Genomic DNA, 10,516 nt, shown 5'->3' with positions numbered 1-10,516 from the left:
ATTTCTTTCGTTTAAATGCAAGAGTTGGAATATTTCAGTAGTGTTTTGTCATGGTTTACCATGTCACAGTTACATTCTCTTGTTTTTTCAAAGTTCATTTTGAATTTCTTTCATTGAAATGCAAGAGTTGGAATAATTCAGTAGTGCCTTTTCGTGGTTTACCTTGTCACAGTTATATTCACTTGATTTTTCAAAGTTCATTTTAAATTTCTTTCGTTGAAATGCAAGGGTTGGAGTATTTCAGTAGTTGTTTGTCGTGGTTTACCTTGTCACACTTACATTCGCTTGATTTTTCAAAGTTCATTTTGGATTTCTTTCGTGAAATGCAAGAGTTGGAATATATCAGTAGTGTTTTGTCATGGTTTACCAGGTAACAGTTATATTCTCTTACTTTTTCAAAGTTCATTTTGAATTTCTTTCTTTGAAATGAAAGAGTTGGAATATTTCAGTTGTGTATTGTCGTGGTTTACCTTGTCAAAGTTACACTCACTTGATTTTTCAAAGTTCATTTTGGATTTCTTTCGTGAGATGCAAGAGTTGGAATATTTCAGTAGAGCTGGAATATTTTGTGGTTTACCTTGTCACTATTACATTCTTTTGATTTTTCAAAGTTCATTTTGGATTTCTTTCGTGAAATGCAAGAGTTGGAATATATCAGTAGTGTTTTATCGTGGTTTACCTTGTCAAAATTATACTCGTTTGCTTTTGAAAAGTTCCTTTCGGAATTTCTTTCATTGAAGTGTAAGAGTCAGGTTAGGTTAGGTTTTTTGAAGAAGTGCAAAATGTTCAAGTTCTCTTCTGAATTTTCTTAAAGAAAAGAAAAAAGCTATAGTCCAATTCTAATTTTTTTCCTATAAGAAAAAATATCTCCGACCTTTTAATAAACATTCTAAGCGTCTGACATGCTAACATATCCTAAAATAATGGAAACATAACAAAGTAAAGTATAATATATTTTTAATTAAATAACAACATGTAGCATATTAACACAAAAATATGTTTCAGATATTTTTATACATTATTAACATCATTGAACAACGTTGGACATTTTGAATCTGTTCCATAAAATAATTTATCAGGTTCTCTTTTGATACTAGAGTTACTCGCTTCTCTTAATTCATAACCAGTAGAATAATCATTCATCCATTTTGTGTCATATACAATTTTTTACATGGGGTGTTACCTACTGGCTCAATCTGCATTTTTTCTTTAGTATTATTTGATTCATTGACTATATGATCTATAGTATTAATAATGCTCACTTATGCTTTATTTTCCATCAATTTATCTTTATAATCATTGATGATATTGTATGCCAATGCTCTTTTTATTTTGCCAGCGATTTCACTGTCTATTCTCACACTGCGTTTACACAGGTAACAGTTCTGGCAGGCAGCCATGATGTGATTTATTGCACTAGTGCAGCAGTAGGCCTTTCTTTTCCTCTTTGCTTTAATTTGAATAGTAATACCGGAACGATGGGAATAGGATCTATCAATAGGTAACGTGTTACCAGAACCATTAGCAAGAAGATGACCATCTTCATCAACTATTATTTTTAAGTTGGCATTTCCCTTTAGCACTATCAGCTCTAGTGCTCTCACTCTCGCATATCCACCTTGAGCAATGTTGAATGGTTTCGATAGTCCAAAGAAATTTAGCTTTTCACTATCATGACAACACACATAAACATTTCCAATAAGATCTGCATTAATGCTTGTCTCATAGTTTAAATAACGATCTATGTCGGCATTCAACACGACGATGATTTTATCGTGTGCACACAATTTCGCTGAATAATTCATTTTCACTTTTTTTCTAAGTATGATACAAGATGTTTATCCTGCCAAAGTGTGAAAATTACTGATTTAATACCTACATTTAACTAGGTAGTTTCGATAACCCGCCATAGAGTATCACTGAGACAGCCACATAGTGTCTATGACCAACCATAGAGTATAATTGATACAGCCATATGAATAAATATTAATAAATAAATAGAAGCATGTCTCAATGTTTAAGTTAGGTTTGATTAGGTTAGCGTATCATGAGCCCCCTCCCCCCAAGGCCCTCCCGGGCCCCCAAAGGCTCCTTGGCCCCAAAGAGCCCCCTCCCTCTCATCCCCCACCCTTTCCCACTACATAGAAATAAAAAAAACCATAGGTTAGATTAGGTTAGGTTAGGATAGATTAGATTAGGTTAGGTTAAGTGGCGTGCGCCACATAACCTAACCTAACCTAATCTATCCTAACCTAACCTAATCTAACCTATGGTTTTTTGTATTTCTATGTAGTGAAAAAGGGAGGGGGATGAGAGGGAGGGGGCTCTTTGGGGCCCGGGGAGCCCTTGGGTGGCCCGGAGGGGGAGCCTTTGGGGGGGGGGGCTCATGATGAGCTAACCTAATCCAACCTAACTTGAAAATTGAGAAATGCTTCTATTTATTTATTAATATTTATTCATATGGCTGTATCAATTATACTCTATGGTTGGTCATAGACACTATGCGGCTGTCTCAGTGATGCTCTATGGCGGATTAACGACACTACCTAGTTGAATGTAGGTATTAAAACAGTAATTTTCACACTTTGGCAGGATAAACATCTTGTATCATGCTTAGAAAAAAAGTGAAAATGAATTATTCAGCGAAATTGTGTACACACGATAAAATAATCGTCGTGTTGAATGCCAACATAGATCGTTATTTAAACTATGAGACAAGCATTAATGGAGATCTTATTGGAAATGTTTGTGTGCGTTGTCATGATAGATAAAAGCTAAATTATTTTGGACCATCGAAACCATTCAACATTGCTCAAGGTGGATATGTGATAGTGAAAGCACCAGAAATGATAGTGCTAAAGGAAAATGCCGACTTAAAATTAATAGTTGATGAAGATGGTCTTCTTCTTGCTAATAGTTCTGGTAGCAAGTTACCTATTGATAGATCCTATTCCCATCGTTCCGGTATTACTATTCAAATTAAAGCAAAGAGGAAAAGAAAGGCCTACTGCTGCACTAGTGTAATAAATCACATCATGGCTATCTTTCTGGAATGTTACCTATGTAAACACAGCGTTGGAATAGGCAGCGACGTTACTTGAAAAATAAAAAGGCAATCGGAATAAAAAATTATGAATGATTATAAGATAAACTGAATCACAATTATGAGCTAGTGAGTAACATTACAACTATTGACCAAACAGTCAATTAATCAACTAACGATAAACATGAAATACAGTTTGAACCCGAAGGTGAAACCTCACGTAAAAAATTGTTTATGACAAAAAATGGTCGAATGATTATTCTACTGGTTATGAATTAAGAGAAGCGAGTAACTCTAGTATCAAAAGAGAACCTGATAAAGTATTTTATAGAACAGATTCAAAATTTCCAACGTTGGTCAATGATGTTAATAATGTATAAAAATATCTGAAACATATTTTTGTGTTAATATGCTACATGTTGTTATTTCATTAAAAATATATTATACATTACTTTGTTATATTTCCATTATTTTAGGATATGTTAGCCTGTCAGACGCTTAGAATGTTTTAAAGGTCTAGGGAAAAAATTAGAATTGGACTATAGCTTTTTTCTTTTCTTTAAGAAAATTCAGAAGAGAACTTGAACATTTAGCACTTCTTCAAAAAACCTAGCCTAACCTGACTCTTACACTTCAACGAAAGAAATACCAAAGGAACTTTTCAAAAGCAAAAGAGTATAATTTTGACAAGGTAAACTACGACAAAACAGTACTGATATATTCCAACTCTTGCATGTCAGGAAAGAAATCAAAAATAAATTTCAAAAAATCAAATGAATTTAACTGTGACATTTTTTACCAAGACCAAACACTACTAAAATAGATCAAATTTTTCAGCTAACAGAAGGAAATTATCAAGAAAATTTCAAAAATCAATTTAATTCAAGAGTGACCATGTATGCCATAACAAGATTCAATTGAAATATTATAACTTCTTTATTTCCATGAGTAAAATTCGAAAGGAAATTTGAAAAAACAAGAGAATTGAAAATTGACAATACAAACAATTAGGAAACACAACTGATATATTCCAAATCTTTCAATTCAATGATAGAAATCCAAAATTAAATTTGAAAAATAAATAGAATACAACTACGAAAAGGTAACTCATGACAAAACACTACTAAAATAATCCAACTCTTACATATTAACGATTGAAATTCATATTGAACTTTGAAAATAAAGAGAATGTAACTTTGAAAAGGTAAACCATGACAAAACACTATTGTTATATCTCACTCCCTTTATTTCAATAAAAGACATTCAAAATAAGCTTTTAAATATCAAGAAAATGTAACTTTGAAAAGGTAAACCCAAACAAAACACTACTGAAACTTTCAAGCTCTTGCATTTCAACGATTGAAATTCCAAATGAACTTCAAGAAATTAAGAGAATGTAACTGTGACAAGGTAAGTCATGACAAAACACTACTGAAATATTCTAACACTTGCATTTCAACGAGAGAAATCGACAATGAACTTTGAAAAATCAAGAGAATGTAACTTTGACAAGGTAAACCACGACAAAACACTACTGAAATATTCCAACTCTTGCATTTCAATGAAAAAAATTCAAATGAACTTTGAAAAATCAAGAAAATGTAACTGTGACATGGTAAACCATGACAAAACACTACTGAATTATTGCAACTCTTGCATTTCAACGAAAGAAATCCAAAATGAACTTTGAAAAATCAAGAGAATGTAGCTGTGACAAGGTAAACCGCGACAAAACACTACTGATTAATTCCAACTCTTGCATTTCAACGAAAGAAATTCCAAAATGAACTTTAAAAATTCAAGAGAATGTAACTGTGACAAAGTAAACCACGACGAAACACTACTGAAATATTCCGACTCTTGCATCTCAAGGAAAGAAATTCAAAATGAACTTTGAAAAATCAAGAAAATGTAACTGTGACAAGGTAAACCACAACAAAATAGTAGTGAAATATTCAAAATAATGCATTTCAATGAAAGAAATACAAAATGAAGTTTGAAAAATAAAGAGAATGTAAGTGTGATAAGGTAAACCAACAACAAAATACTACTGAAATATTCCAGCTCATGCATTTAAATGCATGAAATCCAAAATGAACTTTGAAAAATCAGGAGAATGTAACTGTGACAAGGTAAACCACGACAGAACACTACTGAAATAATCCAACTCTTGCATTTCAATGAAAGAAATTCAAAATGAACTTTGAAAAATCAAGCGAATGTAACTGTGACAAGGTAAACCATGACAAAACACTACTGAAATATTCCAACTCTTGCGTTTCAACGAAAGAAATTCCAAAATGAACTTTAAAAAATCAAGAGAATGTAACTGTGACAAAGTAAACCATGAAAAAAAACTGTTGAAGCATATAAACCATTTCATCTATCGAAATAAATTCACAATAAGAATGTGAAGATCAGGCAATCATAACCATGACAAGGTAAACCACAGAAAGACATTACAGACATATTCAAGCTCTTGATTTAGAGTTATAAAAATGTAAAAAGAACAATGAAGATCAAGAGACTGTAACTGTGACATGGTAAACCACGACAAAACACTACTGAAATATTCCAACTCTTGCATTTCAATGAAAGAAATTCCAAAATGAACTTTGAAAAATCAAGAGAATGTAACTGTGACAAAATATTCCAACTCTTGCATTTCAATGAAAGAAATTCAAAATGAACTGAAAAATCAAGAGAATGTAACTGTGACAAAGTAAACCACAACAAAACACTACTGAAATATTCCAAATCTTGCATTTCAATTAAATCTATGCAAGATTAACTTTGAAAAATCAGGATAATATAACTGTGACAAAGTAAAGCCCGACGAAACACTATTGATATTATCCAGCTCTTACATTTCAATGAAAGAAATTCAAATTAACTTTGAAAGATCAAGAAAAAATAAGTGTGACAGGGTAAGCAACGACAAAACACTACTGAAATATTCCAACTCTTGCATTTCACGAAAGAAATTCAAAATGAACTTTTAAAAATCAAGAAAATATAACTATGTGAAGGTAAAGCACAACGCAGCACATTTCAACGAAAGAAATCCACAATGAACTTCGAAAATCAAGAGAATGTAAATGTGATAAGGTAAACCACGACAAAACACTACTGAAATATTCCAACTCTTTCATTTCAATGAAAGAGATTCCAAAATGAACTTTAAAAATTCAAGAGAATGTAACCGTGACAAAATATTCCAACTCTAGCATTTCAATGAAAGAAATTAAAAATAAACTTTGAAAAATTAAGAGAATGTAACTGTGACATAGTAAACCACGACAAAACACTACTGAAATATTCCAACTCTTGCATTTCAACGAAAGAAATTCCAAAATGAACTTTAAAATATCAAGAGAATGTAACTGTGACAAAGTAAACCACGACAAAACACTACAGAAATATTCCAACTCTTGCATCTCACGAAAGAGATTCAAAATGAACTTTGAAAAATCAAGAAAATGTAACTGTGACAAGGTAAACCACAAAAAAACACTACTGAAATATTCCAACTCTTGCATTTCAATGAAAGAAATCCACAATGAACTTTACATAAGGAAAGAAAAACTTTCAATGAACTTTGAAAATCAAGAGAATGTAACTGTGACATGGTAAACCACGACAAAACACTACTGAAATATTCCAACTCTTGCATTTCAATGAAAGAAATTCCAAAATAAACTTTGAAAAATCAAGAGAATGTAACTGTGACAAAATATTCCAACTCTTTCATTTCAATGAAAGAAATTCAAAATGAACTGAAAAATTAAGAGAATGTAACTATGACAAAGTAAACCACGACAAAACACACCTGAAATATTCCAACTCTTGCATTTCAAAGAAAGAAATTCCAAAATGAACTTTGAAAAATCAAGAGAATGTAACTGTGACAAAGTAAACCATGACAAAACACTACTGAAATATTCCAACTCTTGCATTTCAACGAAAAAAATCCCAAAATGAACTTTAAAAAGTCAAGAGAATGCAACTGTGACAAAGTAAACCACGGAAAAACACTACTGAAATATTCCAACTCTTGCATCTCACGAAAGAGATTCAAAATGAACTTTGAAAAATCAAGAAAATGTAACTGTGACAATTTAAACCACAAAAAAACACTACTGATATATTCTAACTCTTAAAAGTCAATTAAAGAAATGCAAAATTAACTTTGAAAATCAAGAGAATGTAACTGTGACATGGTAAAGCACAACAAAACACTACTGAAATATTCCAACTCTTGCATTTCAAGGAAAGAAATTCACAATGAACTTTGAAAATCAAGAGAATGTAACTGTGACATGGTAAACCACAACAAAACACTACTGAAATAATCCAACTCTTGCATTTCAATGAAACAAATCCACAATGAACTTTTAAAAATCGAGAGAATTTAACTGTGACAAGGTAAACCACAACAAACCACTACTGAAATATTCCAACTCTTGCATTTCAATGAAAGAAATTCAAAATGAACTTTGAAAAATTAAGAGAATCTAACTGTGACAAAGTAAACCACGACATAGCACTACTGAAATATTCCAACTCTTGCATTTCAACGAAAGAAATCGAAAATGAATTTTAAAAAATCAAGAGAATGTAACTGTGAAAAGGTAAACCACGACAAACCACTACTGAAATATTCCAACTGTCCTAGTCGATTACGTCATTCTATGTCTATATATGGACCTCCGTCATGACCTCCTGATAGAGTTCCACCGATTATGTAATCAATGTCTCAGAAATCTATTTGTCCTCGTCGATTACGTCATTCTATGCCCATATTTGGACTCCCGTTACGAACTCCTGATAGGGTACTACCGATTATGTAATCAATTTCTCAGAAATCCATTGTGTGTCTATGTCTGTGTCTGTGTCTTTGTCTTGTGTTATGTGTCATTTCTCATGTGTCGTTTGTCGTTTGTCATGCGTCATATGTCATTTGTCATGTGTCATTCGCCCCGGAGACAATGCACTTGGAAACAACAAATAAATTGACCTTCAAAACACATCAAAATGAGAAAAACCCTGTTTTTTTATTCTCAGTGAGAAAAACCATAAAAACAGACATAAATTGACCAACACTCATAACCATCCATGAAACATCCATAAAAGTGAGAAAAATGCTGTTTTTCCATTCTCAGTTAGAAAAACCATAAGACAGACATAAATTGCTGTTGACATCCATGGAAAACAACAAATAAAATGACCAACACACATAACCATCCATGAAACATCCATCAAAGTGAGAAAAATCCTGTTTTTTCATTCTCAGTGAGAAAAACCATCTCCCTAGGGAGTCTATGCCTATATATGGACTCCCGTTCGGAGCTCATGATAGCTTTCTACTAGCGCAAATAAATAAATAGTAATTATAATTAAGGAATATACTGAAATTAATAAACAAGGGAAGCATTTAATTGGTAAGGGATCCCCGCAGTTTGAGAGACAATTAGATTTATGGGGAAAGTTCGATATATCTGGACGTGCAAATATTCATGTGACCAGTTAAACGTTATATTATAAATTTTTTTACTTTTATAACTTTAATAAATCAAATAATATTAACATTTTGATTGCTAAATATCAGTATATTTATGTTAAACTGACAATGCACATTCATTTGTATTTTTTTCAGTAAAGTGCAAATTATGTTCTGGCCTTGGGAAGGCATGGGGATTTTGAGCCCAACTTATGTTAATCTCTGCTTGTTTTCAGTTTGACTTGGTTATTTATTGTAATTTCTGTTCGGTTTTGGGTTTATTTATTTATTGATCCTGATTTGTGGTAGTTTCACGCTTGGTAGATTATTTGGTTTTATTTTTGCTCATTTTTGTATAATGGAGCTCTCTACTTTTCTTTGAAAAACTTATTTTGTGGATAAAGTTTTTTTTTAATTAATTTCTGTTCGTTTTATATTGACATAGTCTTTTCAAGGAAAAAGAAATTATACTTCAAATCTTTTCGTTTTTTTTAAGACTTTATGGTTTGGCCTGCTATTTGTGTGCTGAAGAAAAAATTTTAAGCAATTTTTAACAACATACACCCTTTTAACAACAAATGTCAAGCCTTCCAATCACTTTCGATTATTAAAAAGAGCACTAGGCCTTTCGATTTCCAATCGAATGATCCCTTTTTGAGTTTCTATGAAAACGCTTTCTATAAACACCTTATATGCCCCCAAGGAATAAATTACAACCCTTACCCTAAGGGATGTAAGGGTGATTGTCATCCTCTAAAACCTAATTTCCAGAACTTTCAACTACGTTAAAGAAAATGGCTATCTCAAAATTTTTATTGGATGTGTTTGGGGAAACGGTGGGCGTGAGAGTGGCGTTAGTCACTCTCATATCACTTTCAACTATTAAAAAAGGCACTAGCCCTTTCAATTTTCAATCAAATGAGCCCTTTCGAAGTTTCTACGACAACGCTTTCAATAAAAACCTTGTATGCCCCAGGGCATAAATTACAACCCTTGCCTGGGGACTGGGGGGTTGTCATCCCCAAAGACCTAATTTCCAGAACTTTCTACTACGTTGAACAAAATGGCTATCTGAGAATTTTGATTACATGTGTTCGGAGGATTGGTGGGCGTGAGAAGGTGGTTAGTTACCCTTCAATCCCTTTCAACATATAAAAAGGGCACTGGCACTCTCAATTTCCAATTGAATGAGCCCCTTTTGAAGTTTTTAAGACAACTCTATCTATAAAAACCTTATATGCCCCCAGGACATAACTTACAACCTTTGCTCTGGGCTCTGGGGGGTTTGCCATCCTTAAATACATAATTCCAGAAATTTCAACTACGTTGAACAACATCGCTATCTCTAGAATTGTATTGAATGTTTTTGGGGGAATGGTGGGCGTGAGAGGGGGGTTAGTTACTCTCCACTCACTTTCGACTATTAAAATGGGCAATTTTAATTTCCAATCAAATGAGCCCTTTTAGAAATTTCTACAACAACTTTCTATATAAACCTTATATGTCCCCCAGGGTACAACTTACAACCCTTGCACTGAGGGCTCTGAGGGGTTTATTCTCCTAAAAGACCTAATTTCCAGAACTTTCAACTACGTTGAAACAAATGGACATCTCAAACTTTCGATTGGATCTATTTGGGAAAATGGTGAGCGTGAGAGCGGGGTTAGTGGCCCTTCAATCACTTTCGACTATTAAAAAGGGCACTAGCCCTTTCAATTTTAAATTCAATGAGCCCTTTTTAAAGTTTCTACAACATCACTTTCTGTAAAAACCTTATATGCCCCAAAGGCATAACTTACAACCCTTGCCCTGAGGGATGTGGGGGGGGGGGGCGGGGTTGTAATCCTTGAAGAACTAATTTCCGAAACTTTCAATTACGTTGAATAAAATGGCTATCTAAAAATCTTGATTCGATGTGTTTTGGGAAAAGGTAGAAGTGAGAGGGGGGTTAGTTGAACTAAATTCAGTTTTGA

The sequence above is a fragment of the Artemia sp. Qi Xiang Cuo genome, chromosome 18, assembly GCF_049724085.1.
Source record: "Artemia sp. Qi Xiang Cuo chromosome 18, ASM4972408v1, whole genome shotgun sequence".
Lineage (NCBI taxonomy): Eukaryota > Metazoa > Arthropoda > Branchiopoda > Anostraca > Artemiidae > Artemia > Artemia sp. Qi Xiang Cuo.
Note: the sequence above shows the minus strand (reverse complement) of the source record.